The sequence below is a fragment of the Sinocyclocheilus anshuiensis genome, unplaced genomic scaffold (assembly GCF_001515605.1).
Source record: "Sinocyclocheilus anshuiensis isolate Anshui unplaced genomic scaffold, SAMN03320099.WGS_v1.1 scaffold1832, whole genome shotgun sequence".
NCBI classification, from domain to species: Eukaryota; Metazoa; Chordata; class Actinopteri; order Cypriniformes; family Cyprinidae; genus Sinocyclocheilus; species Sinocyclocheilus anshuiensis.
The window spans coordinates 86,477-103,292 of NW_015555884.1; the positions used below are offsets into that span (position 1 = coordinate 86,477).

Below are 16,816 nucleotides of genomic sequence, written 5' to 3' on the forward strand. Positions count from 1 at the left end.
CCTTGTTGGCAGAGGCTATTTACACTAACTCCATCCACCAACGTGTGATTGGGCTAGTCAACACTACAAAAGAGACCGTTAAAAAGAGCTCCAGTGGCGTAAATGGTAAAGCACGTGCTGCAGTCATTTTGACGCAATCGACCAGAGTTCGAATCCGCCTTTTGATAAACATTTTTTTCTCCCATTTCAAATCTCATATCACATCGGAAAGGCATTTATTTCAATAAAAATGAAGGAAATAATCAAAAAGTTGAAAAATAAAGTATTGGGTAGGGTTAGAGGAAGGGTTTATTGTCCCAATAAGGTGAATCCATTTAATAATTTGAATTAAAATTATAATTTACACTCAATATGTTATTGCATACTGTTTTATAATGTACTACAATACTGAGGTGCAGATAATTGCCACTATTTGCAATAAGTAGTATAAATAGCAGAAAATCCTGCTATTTTAACATAGTGTAAATAGAATCCATCGCTATTTGCACTTAGTGTAAATAGCATATCACTAAAAATATTGCTATTTTCACTTAGTGTAAATAGAATCCATCGCTATTTGCACTTAGTGTAAATAGCCTCTATCGCTATTTGCACTTAGTGGAAATAGCATCTATCGCTAAGAAAATATGCTATTTTCACTTAATGTAAATAGAATCCATTGCTATTTGCACTTATTGTAAATAGCATCTATTGCTATTTGCACTTAGTGTAAATAGCCTCTATCGCTATTACACTTAGTGCAAATAGACGCTGCCTTTATTAAACCTGCAAATTCTGTTAATGGTACGACCTGGTCCAACAAAACACTGCAGTACATGCTGAGAAGTCTTCACTATCTTATTACAAGGAACATTTCCCTCGTAAGTTATATCATATTGGGGTGGTCAAGGTGTTTTGGAACTAGGGTTGCCAACCGTTCCGTATAATACGGAATCGTCCCTTATTTAAAGCATCAAAGAAGCATTCCATATGAAAGCTATACGGAACGCAGTTTGTCCCGTATTTAAGGCATATGCCGTATGACCACCTAGACCATACGAATAACAAACTCTAAATTGAGAATTAATCATTCTTTTTTGACAAGTGTTTGATTTGTGAACATAGCCGTTCCAGGGAGGCTTTAAGACCAAGCGCAATCCTATGCCGGCTGGTTCCTCCTGCTTCACAGTGAGCTATCGCTATTACACTTAGTGCAAATAGACGCTGCCTTTATTAAACCTGCAAATTCTGTTAATGGTACGACCTGGTCCAACAAAACACTGCAGTACATGCTGAGAAGTCTTCACTATCTTATTACAAGGAACATTTCCCTCGTAAGTTATATCATATTGGGGTGGTCAAGGTGTTTTGGAACTAGGGTTGCCAACCGTTCCGTATAATACGGAATCGTCCCTTATTTAAAGCATCAAAGAAGCATTCCATATGAAAGCTATACGGAACGCAGTTTGTCCCGTATTTAAGGCATATGCCGTATGACCACCTAGACCATACGAATAACAAACTCTAAATTGAGAATTAATCATTCTTTTTAGACAAGTGTTTGATTTGTGAACGTGGAGGCTTTAAGACCAAGTGGAATCCTCTGCCGGCTGGTCGCTCCCGCTTCACAGCGAGCGGGATTTGCGCTAATGGAGTAAGTTTTTTTTTTTTACGTCCGCGTTTCAACTTCTGCAAATCAGTTTGGGAGAATGCAAACAACGTGATTCCAACATCCAGCCACGCAAGAAAACGTGCATTTTACCTGAGGGAAGACGTGATCAATAAGGAAAGTCGACTTTCTCTAATTGATCAATAAGGAAAGTCGTCTTTCTTTAATGTATACCTATAAAACAATTTACATTTAATGGATGTAGGGTGAGAAATAGTATAAGGTTAATGCACATATTTGTATTGTACAATGGGAGAACATTTAACTGTTCATGAGGTAGATTGCCTATAGCCTATATACTGCTGTTGAAAAGTTTGGGATCAGTAAGATTTTTAATGTTTTTTTTTTTTTAAAGAAGTTTCTTATGCTCATCAAGCCTGCATTTATTTGATCAAAAATACAGCAAAAAATGTAATTTTGTGAAATAGCCTATTATTGCAATTTAACATAACACTTTTCTATTTATACTTAATTTATTCCTGTGAAGCAAAGCTGAATTTTCAGCATCATTACTCAGGTCTTCAGTGTCACGTGATCCTTCAGAAATCATTATAATATGCTGATTTATAATCAGTGTTGGAAACAGTTGTGCTGCTTATTATTGTTTGGGACCAGTGATATTTTTTCAGGATTCAGGATATAAAAGAGATATATATCAGATATACATAATAGGCCTGTATGTGTGTCCCTTATTCTGTCCCTTATTTTTCTATGAAAAACCACGATTGTCCCTTATTTTCCTTTTCTGAAGTTGGCAACCCTATTTGAAACACAAGGTAGTCTACCTGTGCAAACCAAGTTGACCTAGGATACTTTATCTAAGATGAGCTAATGACCAATAATGACAAGCTTTGACTAGCGAAACACAATGTAAACCCAGCTACCATCCATTTCCAGCAGGGTTTGCTGGGGAGGCTTGACTAAAAATGTAAATCCATGAACTCCCTGAATTATATTCCCAGAAGTGTCTAATGAGACAAAAACTATTATCCACTGTTCCAGACAGAAATTCAAGAACGGTCACAATCAGAGCAGTTCATCCCCTTAACCTAGTCATGCTAATCTATCCACGCTATGTTCTGAGACAGAAAAATTAAGGTATTTTCAATCACTTCACTGCTGCCTCTCTTTCCATCACCTACTTGGCTCTGTAGTCACTTTAATTAGCAGAAAATAATCTAATGTTTGGAGATTAGCGAAAGCAGAGACACTGTAGCGCAGATAACCAAACATAACACACTGGAGAGATGCTAAAGCCTGCCATCCTTACAAACAAATGAACGCATTTGCATTTAACGAGTTGATGAGTGAGCGAAGAGGATGGAGAGAGAGGCAAAGAATGCTGGCTAATCTACAATTCCCCAAAAAACAGAGGGTCCAGTCCAGAGAGAGAGACAGAGGGATGTCTTCATTGACTGGAACAGACAGTGCCGTGCAGTAATTAGCGACTAAGCCTCTCTTATCAGCCCTGTGCCACTGTCAATAGCGATTTCACTCTCAACGACAGTCAGACAGAGTCTCACATGCGCGATAAACTACAGTATTTAACCCTTTCGAAGATGAAGTTAATCCTTGATGTGTGTCTACATTTGGCATAGTGTATACACTCCCACAGCATTACACACAGAGATTTTTTACCTAATATGACAGGTACCGCACATAGGTGACGCATTATGTCCATCATCAGAGCTTAATGAGAACTAAATTTCTTATATTTCTGCTGCAGAAACACAATATATGAATTAAATTAAAGTATAATTGCCCTGTAAGCACACATACATCTTCAAGACACATATAAAAAGTGCTTATCATCTGGAAATCATTGCATTCTACTTTAAATGTTTCAAATAAATCTGCTGTACGTTGTTCTAATATCCAGTAAGTTTTAGCACTTTTTATGCAGATGAAACTGCATAAAATTACACCTTCCAGATGAAAACACAAACATTGGATAGATGTCTCGGTGACTTATGTGTGCATTAAAGGTGAATTATTTGCTAAGGTAAGCAAGCGTGTGAGGTGGCTCCAGCTTCTGACAGGAAGGCCAGGTCAGTAGCTGAGCTTTCCTCTCTCAGGGGAGTTACTGGTGTCAGGGCGGCACATGGCCCAGAGCCCTGGGGCTTTCAATAGAGGACACAGGCGATCCATACTGGAACCTTTTCAGCAGAGACAGCAGTCATTAGCTCACAGAAGATCTAATGAGGAACCACCATCTCACACTTAGAAAAGAAGAAAATGAAAAGGGGATTGGACAGATTTAAAGCTTGCTCAAGTTATACAACCAATGTATCACTGTCAAAGACACATAGGAACACCCTATAAATCCCAGTCACACAAACAAGGCAAAAAGAGGGATCTGGTTTCCGGAATATTGTGCTGATGCTTTTGTCTGAAGTGGGGCAAGGTGCGTGTGCACACATACATGCAGACCCTTGAAGATACACACAATATAATGTGTGTATTTCAGAGTGGAGCAAATCGCTAAGGTGCTCTGGCGCAACCTTGACCTTTTTCTTGAAGGCATGGCTGCTAGGTGAGGAAACAATGAGAGGGGAGAGAGACGTGGTCTTGCATTTTAGGACTCTCTAGCCAATACCAAAACTGCTAACTTCTTCACAGAGGTCAAACATTTACAGATGGGGAAGTACAAAAGATATTTTCTAATCTTTCCTCACCCTCTTCTTGTTTGTCCAACTTACTCGATTTCCATTGGACAAAGATTTTACTTAGTGTTGGATTCAACTGCACATAGAACATCATTTTGGAGAGAGATTACAAAACCAGCTTTGCCTAACCAGGGGTCACCAATCCTGCTCCTGAAGGACTACTATCCTCCAGACTTTAGCTCAAATATGAATTAAATACAACTGAACCAGCTAACCAAGGTCTTCAGGGTTACTAGAAACATCCAGGCAAGTGTGTTGGGGCAGGTTGGAGCTAAAGTCTGCATGAAATTGGCCCTTCAAGAGCAAGACTGCACAATCTTGTCCTCGAGTTAAGTTTCAGGGTAAAGGTTAATAAAACCATTGGTGGTGACAAAGTTTTGCTTTATGCAAATAGACACAATAGTGTTCACTACCAATTAGACCAATTAGACAAAGTGCACATGATCCACCTCATTATACAGCTATTCTACCCTTCCTACTCTTTGTGTCTTCCAGACTTTCTGCAACAGAAAAAAACATATTTTGCAGAAGCAATTTCAAGAAGAATTTTTAGGAACAAGTAAACAATACCACTGCAGGAATCCCAATGGAACGGGCATGGCTCATGCAGAGTAGGTGACTAATGGCGGCTTTGTTTTAGTTAAGACTTGACGTGCGAGAAGACGCTCTGTTGCTTATGGCTTCATCCTTTGATGAGGATAATTATGCTGTGTACAGAGCCTGTGGACTTGAGCATTCATTATGCATCCACTACCCTTCTATGAGTCCCACAGCACCACACAGAGACAGGGCCTGCAGCCCAACGCAATCCCAACAGACAGAGCCCTGCTACAGGGCTACAGCAACACCGTCTACTGCCTACTGCCCCCGGAGCTCTGCATCACACTAAATAATGGCATTATACTAACACTAATACATGCATGCACAAACATACACACTTCTGAGCAGCTATTTAAGAATTCAGTTCTCAGATCATACAAATAACTCCTTAGGCTGACAGTTTCTAGACTGCAAGAAATGGCTGTTAGAAGAAAAATAACACATTTAATGAGATTAAAATTAGGGGGGAAAAATCACTATGCAAGATGCACAGTCTGTAAAGTAGTCATATCTTATTAAAAAAATATTTTTCTTAGGTAAATTTATCTTGTGTTAAGGAGGAATATATGTTTTACTGAAAAACGAGACTGACTAAGAATAAAATTGAAAAATAAGAAGATACCTTAAAAAAAGATACCCATGTTTAAGAAAAAGTAAATCCTCTGATTAGTCTAAACGTAAGCTGTTTATAGGAAATAAAGTAAAATAAATGTAAAAAGAATACTAATAATAAGCAAAAAAGTATGTTAAACGTGTTTAAAAAATCAATTTCAGGTTGTTAAAGTATTGCATTGTGGGATCATTAGTTTTGGTGCATCAATGACTAGAGTCAATTTGCTATCAAAGGCATTGATTATCTATAGTGTCCTGTCACTAAAATTTTTCACAGACTAAGTTGAAATTGATGAAAGAGTCTCTTAGGAGCCAACGCAGATCTTTGCATTGACTGGAGGAATTTTGCTTAATTAATTCTAGAATAAACAGAACATCAGCTCGAGCTCTACAGGTCAACAGACTCGAGGACAGTGAGGACAACTGTACCACATGTAAAGGTGTAAAAATCGAGGTGTAAGATCATCTGCTTTGCAGTGAACTGCACCAGTGTATCTATGAAAGAAGCCAAAAGAGAGCATGTGAGAAAGACACGCATGCTCAGTGATGGAGCGCAACACCCTTTCACTAAAATCACCCCTCTCGCTCCCTCTTCCTCTCTGCTTCTCATCCAGTATTAATGGCTGTTGTTTTTTTAATGAGGGAGAGTGGGTCCCTATGCTTCTGAAGGTTTTTTAGGGGTGGTAAGGGGGGAACAGAGTTCATCTCATCCGTGGGCTATGTTAGCTGTTGTGTGGATGCAGCAGGGTGGGTGTTTGGCGGGAGTGAGGGGGGTTTGTGCTGTAATGGTTATGGGTCTCTTAGTAAATACACAGATACTCCGATCTGCTTCAAAGACCACATGTGGCTTCATATCTACTCTCTTTTTCTAATCATGTTCAACGGGGCTTGACAGTGGCACTGTTATACAGATAGATGGAAAATAGCCTTCCTCTTTGCCTACAGTTTAAACAAATGAAATATTTGGGGGGGCCTCGAACCTAAGATAAGTTTCATTTGCCAACTTACCAAAGCGGCGACCACAGCACACCCCTTTGAGCAACCTTACGTATTTACAATTTAATCAGAAACTGCCGAGCTGTGACCAGGAAGAGAGCGCTTGCTTTTATTTAATTTCTCTGTCCGTATTGCTCGCTCTTTTCAGTCCTTCGTCTTGTTTTGTGAGATCTAATAATGGAGGAGCGATTCGCCAGCTGTCATGGTCGCGGTCACTTCATAAAAATCACATTGGAGGGAAAAAGGGGGATGATGGTGAATGATGAGGGAATGAGAGGGGAGGAGGAAGGGAAAAAAGCGAGGTAGAGATAGCTGGGGGAGGCAGACAGGATGATAGGCATCGTGAGGAACTTGATTTAGGAGTCATCTGGCATCTTGCCTTGTGAAGACGGTGTTTTTGTAGTAATAATGGCCTAAAATGGAGCATGAATGTAGATGACGGAGATCTGAGTGATGCCCGCAGGGTGGTTTAGATCGCTGTTATTCGTTCTGTTTATTCAGACGGTGTGTAAAGACACTTGGAGAAATGCAATTTTCCACCTGATAAGACTACTGTTGTTTGGACAGACAGGAAGATAAAGAGAAAATGTGCAATTTAAAAGAGCAAGAGGAAGAAAAACATTAATCATACATATTACACCTCAGAAAATTGCTTCCGCCTTGTTTCAGTCAAGTGAAAGGTATGGTGACAGAATTTGACAAAGATTTGGAAATGTCCATGAGAGATATCTTGAGAATGAGTGATCATAAATGTTAAATGTGTCTGCTAAAAGAGAGGACTTTTGGAAAACACATGTCCTCAAAGCAAATTCACAAGATCTAAGGTCATGAAATTCAGGTTGCTAAATTGAGGCTAACTGAGAAGAGTTCCTAAATTAATTTGCAAAACCCTACGAAGCTCACAGAGAGAAGACATCTGGAACAGATGGAGTTAAAGAAAGAAGAAACTTAACAAGCAAGGAGACAAAGAGAAAAGTAACAGCTTTCCTTCAAGATAAGCATCACCTCAAGCTGAGATGTCCCAGCCTCACGGCAATTCGTACATATTTTACTAGGTGGCTAATTCGTACGACCTCACTCGTACAAATTCATATGATTTGTGCTAAATCGTACGTATTTTTTTCTGAGTTGCACAATTCGTATGAATTTGTACGAATTACCTACACCTAACCCCGCCCCTAAACCTACCCGTCACTGGGGTCTAGACAAATCTTACAAAATCATACGAATTAGCCACCTCGTAAAATATGTACGAATTGGTCGTGAGATAGCGTTGGATGTCCAGTGAAGGCCTCATGCTGAGCTGCATACTTTTGTGTCCGAGTGTTTTAGTGTCCAGGTTTAAAGTGGACTGTCGCGCAACAAAGCTAATTTACTGCAAGAGAAGCACACACATGCTTACACACAAATAACACCTCTGGCACCATGGCTGGACAAACATCTGGGCTCTCAAAACAACCTCTCCACTGTGATTACATTGGCCTTCACCATCCTCATAAAAGCCCAGATGTCAAACGCAGCGACCCTAACATCTGCTTAATAAACATCCCCATAATGTCTCCATAACGTCCTCCTGAAAGTCCTTCCACCCTACTGCACATCGGACTCATCTTCGTGCTTTCCAGTTGCCGTGGCATCTGCATTCAGAAGCGGTGCCATCCAGCTTGGCTCACAATGCCGCCTGTCCGTCTGTGCGGCCCATCTGTAAACGGGGGTCCCCCCTCCTTCCAGTTTCACACATAGACACGCACTCAATCGCTTGGGAAGGAGGGGTTTCCATTGGCATGAAGGGTGTAGCGACGGTGCCAGACACCGACAATGAGACGATGCTCCCAAAAACCAGCACGCGCCCATCCAACACATTTCTAGACTCTAACAGCCCAGTAAACCAACCCATACAAGACGTATTAATATGCACACGCTAATTCATGATTATGTAGGGATAATAGGCGGGGCTCCATGCTAATTCATTAATATGTAGGAGTTAATAGGCAGAGCACTGTGTTAATTGTATGCTGGATTCGATTCGCATTTGTGAAACATTAGGTGAGTTTGGCGTCTCAGACGGACAGTGAATATAGACTGGAAAGCTACCAAACGACGACATTTTACTACAAACGCTACAGGGTACACATCTGGAAGCGTCCCGCTAATAATCTTAGTAACTGGAGCTTTTGATTTACATATTTAAATATATATTTAAACCGCGCGAGAAAATCTGGAGATGAATGAGGATATAAAGCAAGAACAAAGAAGAATCAGTCTAGCGCAAACATTTACATGACAGAGGGGAAAACAATCCCTAGCTATTGAAACCACAACTGTACAAGATAAATATAAGCTAACAAAAACAATAATAATTAGCATAATTTTGTTTTGTTTTTGTTCTGGATTTATGTTGTTTACATGTACACGTTTCTGATTCGGCTTGTGAAATTTTGATCAGCGCAGAGAAAAGATGGAAAACTACAATGACTGGTTAATGAGGAAGCGCATTGAGGAGGGAAAGGAGAGGTGTGTCATATTTAGAGGGCAGAAAGAGAGGATTCTGACACAGTGACACAAGGGAAAGAAAGAAAGGATGGATTCCGTCGGACGCTGTCATGCTCAATCATGTAGAATTCCTGTCGGCATTTGTCTCTCTGGAATAGTTGCACGTCTGTCTCGAACCTGCTTCTGTTTGGAAGTCCTCACACTGTTCTGCCATTAATCTTCAACTGCTTAAGGTAAAGACATAGAATATTGCAGAAATGAATGCTTTTATGCATTGAATTGATCAAAAGTGACAGTAAAAACCTTTACTACCAGAAACATTCTATACACCAAAGAGTAGTGAAAAAATGATCACATTTTCACAATATTATTAAGCAGCAGATAATAATAAATGTTACTTGATCAACATATTAGAAAGATTTCTGAAGGATCATGCGACACTGAGAAATGGCTGTTTTTTCCTATCTATTTATACATCTATACTGCTTATTTGCTTATTACTTTCAGTTTCTCTCTCTTTCAATTTAACTTTCACTATTTCATACTTCTTAACTACTTCTTTTGCTGCTTTGCTTGGATATTTCCTTCAGGAAATACAAATCTAATTTGAACTGTTATTTCGCATTTCTATAACTTCCATAAGAATCAAATTATCCCACACACAGCAAAACACATTTGCTAGAAGCTAAAAGACTGCCTTCTCTTCCGCTGACAGAAAAAACTGTGCTTATACTTTGAAGAAATGCATTTTTAATAGTTCTCATGTTAAAAAAAATGAATGAAACTTGTCTTCGCTTGACAGCCGGCCCTAAATTCCCTTATAAACAAGTAAATAAATGGGTGTCCTTATCGATTGCGCCGTTATTTATCCTCTCTCAATCACCAGAGTGACGTGAAGCGAGGGAAAGGCGACAGAATGATGAGAAAGGCGAAAAATATCCCTGCACACCTCCAGTCCTCCCTCCCTCTTTCAGCATGTCCCTAATGAGCATGTCACCAGCAGAACACATTTCATATTGTTTAATTGATCCCCTCATCCATCATGAGAAGATCCAATATGTGGCGCTTTTAATCTCCGTGGGCCTCTAATCATAACCATAGCTCACAGACGCTCGCCCCGCACGTACTGTACTCATCAAAGAACGGAGAACGTGAAGGTCGACTGTTGCAGAAAATGGATTGAAGCTTAAATTAATGAGATACAGCAGAAATGTGTAGCATTTTAGCAAGTTTCAAAGTTTGACTGGGAAGAGCCGTAGAAGCTCAAACAGACGACTTTAATCAAGTACAACCAGTTCTGGATCAACAACTTCAGTAGTTTCCAGAAGTAAAACACACAATAAACACACTTAACTGCTTAGAGCCATACAGAGCCTGCTAAGTGTGTGTTATTATCACACGGTTTAGTTGAGGGTCTCGTCCTGGACACGTAGTCTGTCCTCTCCCTGTCAAGTTCACATAACTGATGGCCTCACTAATGACGGTTTACTAATTGATTGCGGAGAAAACAGCATATTACTCATGGAACAGTGGCGGGATCCAGGGACTAGCGGGACAGTTTGTCAATGCCCGCTGTTTTTCCATTGGCCGTTCAGCCATAAATGTCATTGTGGTCGAATGCCATGTAAACACGAGAAGAAACTTGGATCGAACTTTAAAGTGCCGTCGCCTGCAACCGATCCTGATGTGAAAACACATTAAACGAATTAATGAAGATTATCCAAAGTAGCACAAACAAAGAGGCTTTCTACACGTAATTAACAGAGAAATTGAAAGCAATTCATTCGGAAAACGCTTCGAACGGGAACGAGAACAGCAGCGGCTGGCTTTCTATCGTCTGTCGCGAGCAGTCGCTCACTGACCTGTTTTTCGCACAAAGCCGCTAATGTAAAAGAAGCTAACACGCGTGGGTAGGCGCTGCCTTTGATTAACTAATTATCAGACATTATCAAGACTAAACAGAATCCATTAACTGCTGGTCTGTTGTAGACATCCTCTCATTTCCCTCAGGAGCACCGAATGGCCCTCCCTCCTGCTAGATCGCTAACATTACACACATACCTCTCCTATCAAATCTATACTAATTCCTTTCTTTAATGAGACTCTAATTTACTTTTGATGGTCGAGGACAATCGGCAGCTTAAGGTCCATTTTTAGATCATAACATAAACACACATTTATTTAACTGTATATGACAATGTCCCATTGACTTCCATTGCTATTGCATTAAGCTAATTGCAATCATGACAGACTAAACTGAATCCAAATCCCACACATTCAGCTAGAATGCAACTGACATTTGTGACATTTTTAACAATATATATATATATCTTCTGAGTTTTATTTCAATATCAGTGACATAATATAATATATTTTTTATATTTTGAATTCGAAAGAAAGAAAGAAAGAAAGAAAGAATGAATGAATGAATGAATTTTATTTTATTTCAGTTAACATTTATTTTGTCACAAGTAACACATTTTGTTTATGGTTTTAGTTTTATTTAATTAAAATAATGTGTGAATGTTCATTAAAAACAAATGTTAATATTTCATTTCACAATTTAAACCAATATATCCAAAGTTACTGGCTGTTAACCTTGAACTCTCCACTAGGCCAAATCGGTTTTAGCAGTCATTTTCATAGCAAATTGAAATTAAGAGCTCTTGCATGCTGTTCACATGAATATTTATATGTAATATACGAGATTAAACATCTGACACAGTAGATTCAGTCGAATCAGAAGCACATTTCCTGCCAATGCGTCACATAAATGATTGTCCCCAGGCACACTGGCAGGGTGGAACCATGGTCAGGGACGGATGATAATTTCATCAAATCATGACTTCAGGGAAGATTAATGAGTCTCTCCGTGCTTTATTTCAATATTTGATTGTAAAATCTGCTTTTGTTATATCTCTGCTATTTATGCTTTAATGCATTTAAGTTTTGAGTCAATTGGAGGTCTACATATTAGTATGTAGCCTTCATACATTTGCATAAATGTAACATGAATCAAATTTGAGCTACATAAACCTAAAAAAAGAATGTTATATAAAACCACACAGTAGGACAACACAAATACACAAACGCACACTACTTGTTAGTCTATCTATGGCTAAGGTTAACAGACTCCCAGTGCCATTTATTGGTCGGAGTGTTTGCGAAACCATACTCTGCTTTTCAAACCCCAGCTGCGGCGCGACAGCACAGCAGGTTGAGACAGGAGGGAAGAGAGAACGCAAAGAAGAAAATAACAGGTAGAAAGATCAGGCCTGTTGTACCTCTAATTGAGTCCTTTGGGCCGTGCCTCCTCAGATCAGAGGCCTTGTTACAGGAATCCGGTTTCATGCTTTCTTAACAATGGGATTTGGGAGAAAGGGATTTATTGTCCTGGGGGATGCTCTTCACTTCGCACTCTTCTTATGTTTGTTATTCCTTTTTTGGTCTCCCCGACGTCGTTCCTACGATTTAAATCCAATCATTTCAACAGGATAAACACCAGTGGTTAGCCTGTTAACGGCATGGGACGAGATACAGAAACAAGGGCTTAGAGAAACGCAGGGGACCTTACGAACAAAGAGAAGAATCAAAGCAATTTGGGAAACGAACACTGATATTGTGAAGTCGACATCCAGTCATTTAAAGGCATAGTTCACCAAAAATCAATATTCTGTCATCAATTACTCACCCTAATGTTGCTCCATACCTGTATGATTGATTTTTATTCATTGAAAAATAAAATAAATAAAATAAAATAAAATATAAAGTAAAATAAAAATAAATAAATAAAAATACAAATATCGTCTTTTGTGTTTCAAAGAGCAAAGTTATTTGGAACGACATGAGGTGAATAAATGATGACAATTTTAATTTGTGGGTAAATTATCGCTTTAAGACTTCAGGAAATTATATTGTTTATAATATGTATACATTAAATGCGAGATTAATGTAACATGAAAAATGTAACATGAAACAATACATTTGTACAGAAGCTTACTTCAGCCACAAAAATAAATAAATAAACAAAAACAACTGAGACTTTTTATCTCATAATTTGCTCACATAATTTGGACTTTTTCTCAGAATTGTAAGTTGTTATCTCACAATTCAGAGAGTTTATATCTCACAAATCATAGCTTTTATCTCACAACTCTACTTGTTTATTTTTCAGAATTGCAAGTTTATTTCTCACAATTTGGAGTTTCCCCCTTAGAATTGGGGGAAACATGTCAGATATGTAAGATAAAAAGTCAAAACTATTTTTTTTTTCCATGGTGAAAATAAGCTTCCATAAATTTTCGTCATCAAAAAAAAACAAAAAATCCACAATGCAATCAAATCAAATCCAGATGGATAAAAAAAAATCACCATTATTTCCTGCTGTCACATATTACACAAGTTAAATTCAATACTATTTTATGTCATCTTTAAAAGTTCAATAGTAAATGCAAGCAATCTCGGATGGATAATCTGTCAAAAACATCTATACAAAATTGCAAAAACTGTTTCCAAGCAGAATGCAAACAGAGAGAACAAAAATAGCCCCTAATTATTTGCTTTACTTATTCAATGTAAACAAAATTGGTATGTGCAGCCTACTTGTTTCCTAGGAAGTCAATTAATTCATAGCTCCAGTGTGAATATTCCATAAACTCAGATACACGGATAACAGCAGTAAGACTGGTGGGGAATTTAGTGTTTGAAGAGCTGGAGGAAAAACAGTTTTCAATGCCTCGCAGTCTGGTGATGAAAGCATTCATTTTGTAATCAGCCTCACTGAGACTTTGAGGAGTCTGTGTGTGTGTGTTTGTGAGGAAGCTTTGTTGAGCAGAAAGGAAATGGCCCTGTGTTTTTAAAGAGTGGAGATGAGTGACAGACAGACTCGTCTCTCAGGCCTCCAGCGACATTAAAACATGCAAACAAAAGTCCACGGTAAACACAGGGATTTAAAGCAGGGATTTTGAAGTGTAGCAGTTCATATATTAAAGGACACAGGGCTGTGATAACCCTGCCACTAAATGTATACACACAACAAGGCCGTAATCACGGAAACTATTGTGTACAGAATACCAGGAAGAAGAATAGAGATGGAGACAGACGGTCCCATGTGTGTGATTGTCTCCTCGATCCAGGACGTTTCAAATTGCTGTTATACACTATTGAAATAACACACACACACAGTTGGAGACAAACTCCTTAGACACAGACGGGGTCTATCCACCTGATGCCAGACTGTGGGCCTGTGTGTGTGTGTGTGTGTGTGTGTGTGTGTGTGTGTACAAGTAGAGAAAATGAGAGGAGAGACAAAGAACAGACAAAGCTCACTGCGGGAGAACTTCACACACACACACACACACACACACACACACACACACAAACATTAGCATGTAGCCTTCAAATATTGTTCAATTATGCAAACATTGTAGGGGTGTAACAATTCACTCAACTCACAATATGATTTTCTCACAATTTTTATAACAAAATTACCCCTTTTCCACCAGCATGAACCAGGTGCTAGTTCAGAGCCAGTGCTATTGCTGGTTCGGAGTTGGTTCGACTGGCAAGCCTTCTAAGAACCGGTTTACCTTTCTACTGGCTAGAGAGCCACCATAGAGCCAGGTCTTGCGTCATCTGAATACGTCTCAGTGCTGCCAGATTGAAAATGTCCAAGTATCATACCAGAAGCTCAAAAATATTGTATTTGGAAGAAAATTATCGTACACAAGTCAACCGTACAGAATACAGCTATTTATCTAAACCAACAAATTTTTGACATGACATGCAAATTACCACAACAGATAACTAGGCGTACCGTGTTTACATTGGACGCGAGCAGTGTGACAAAATAGTATAGACGCGATATACTATATCATGCGACACGACATGACACATCCTCGACAGTAAACTGATGCCTCGTTCTATTTATGACGTATTGAAATTATTTTTAACACTCGCTTTGTCGCGTCCAGTGTAGACAGACTTTAGCTGTTAACTCCACATCTGAGCCGCTGTCATCGGAAGCCTGCGTGTTGCCAGATGTTGAGGGGGTTCTTGCCGCCATGGACCGTAACATAGTGCTTTAAAGCAGGGCACCCTCCTGCATTCTTAACACACTCTGAGGTGTGCACGAGCGCATTTAGAGTGTCTGTAATGAGCCAATTTCGTGTATGAATATAGAAGCCCTATGACTACAACTACCATCATTTGAATTGTCATAAAATTATAAAATTATCGTACATTATTGGATTTTTTTCATTAGTGATCGTACATCGTACAGAGGTCAAAATTATCGTACAAATACGATAATTATTGTATGTCTGGCAACACTGATACGTCTCATTTCCCCTAGCAATGGTAGCGCGGCAGCGCCAAACACAACGGGCTTGTTCAGGATGCATCGGCGCCGGGCGGACCGATCGGCACGCGATACCGGGCTGGGGGCGGGATTACCGTGACCAACAAAATACTTTTAACCGCCATATTTGAAATAACAGCTAAGTGGCACCGGTGCGCCGCGGGAGCGACTGGAAGGCAGACGGCTCTTTATGCTTTTGGATTGTTCCCGCGGCGCATCGGTGCCACGCGCCGGCCGGACCATCCGAACAAGCCTAAACACCATCAACAATGGTGGACGTTGCGTTGCTATTGATCTTAATGGCTTTAAGAACCTACATCGGCATCCAAACACAGCGAATCCAACGTGTTCGTGTTTAGCTGTTATTTGAAATATGGCGGTTAAAAGTATTTTGTTGGTCACGGTAACCCCGCCCCCAGCCCCTGACACAAGCTGTTCTTACTTCTAGCCCAGCAATGTTTTGGTGCTACTTACGAACCATTTTTCCTGGTTCGGAGCTGGTGCTTTGGGTGTCGAAAGACAAAGAACCGTTTTGAATCTAGACTCTAGCTCCGAACCAGCACCCAAACTGCGTTGGTGGAAAAGGGGTAACAGAGGCCAGTGCTGGAAAAAGCTTTAGCTGTTGACATCTTGTCTTAAAGGGACAGTACGCTCAAAACAATAATAAATAAATAAATAAATACAATTCTGTCATCTCACACTTGTGTCATTCAGTCTAATTTTTACTTCTGTGAAACACATATGAGGAAATTTTAGAGTGTCTGAACATGTTTCCCATCGAAAAAAGGGCCATGTTCAACATACAAAAAAGTAGAAATGGTTTGCGTAGCATGTTTACTTAGACAACAGTTGAAGAATCAATTAAATGAACAGTAAAAAATACAATGCCTGCAGACATAAGGACTCTTATTTCATTTAACTGTATAAAAAAAGAACAACACTATAAAAATATAAGCATGTTAAGTTGAACTAACTGAACGAGAATTAGATCTGATAGCTACAGTATGGCGGAAAGCAAATTTTTCAACAAATTACTTCAATTCCAATATAAAAGCTACTGAAAATACTTTAAAAAGTAAAAAGACTTGAAATATAGTCCACAAATCACATGGACCATTTTTATTTCACTTTGTTCAATTTGTGAGCATGACTGCCCTATTCCCCATTCACTGTCATTGTATGGAAAAGAGCAGCCTGGACATTCTGCTATATATGTCATTTTTTTTCTTCACAGACGAAAGTAGCTCATGCAGTTTAGGAACAACATCATTTGTTAGACAAAGCCCTATAAAAATACCATAAGCATGTTAAATTGTAACTGAATGCAAAAGCAAATTATGGCAGAGGGGAGGATTTTCAGCAAATAACAATCAATTTTAATTCAAAACCTATTGAATGGCTTTAGGAGACTTGAAATATAGCTCACAAATTATATGGAACATT

At 39.2% G+C, this 16,816-nt stretch overlaps 1 protein-coding gene across 1 annotated transcript in view; it reads right to left on the reverse strand.

The window, feature by feature from the left end:
• The window catches only part of LOC107675876 (roundabout homolog 2-like), a 129,863-nt gene that overhangs the window by 81,174 nt on the left and 31,873 nt on the right, over positions 1 to 16,816 (reverse strand). The window lies entirely within an intron of this gene.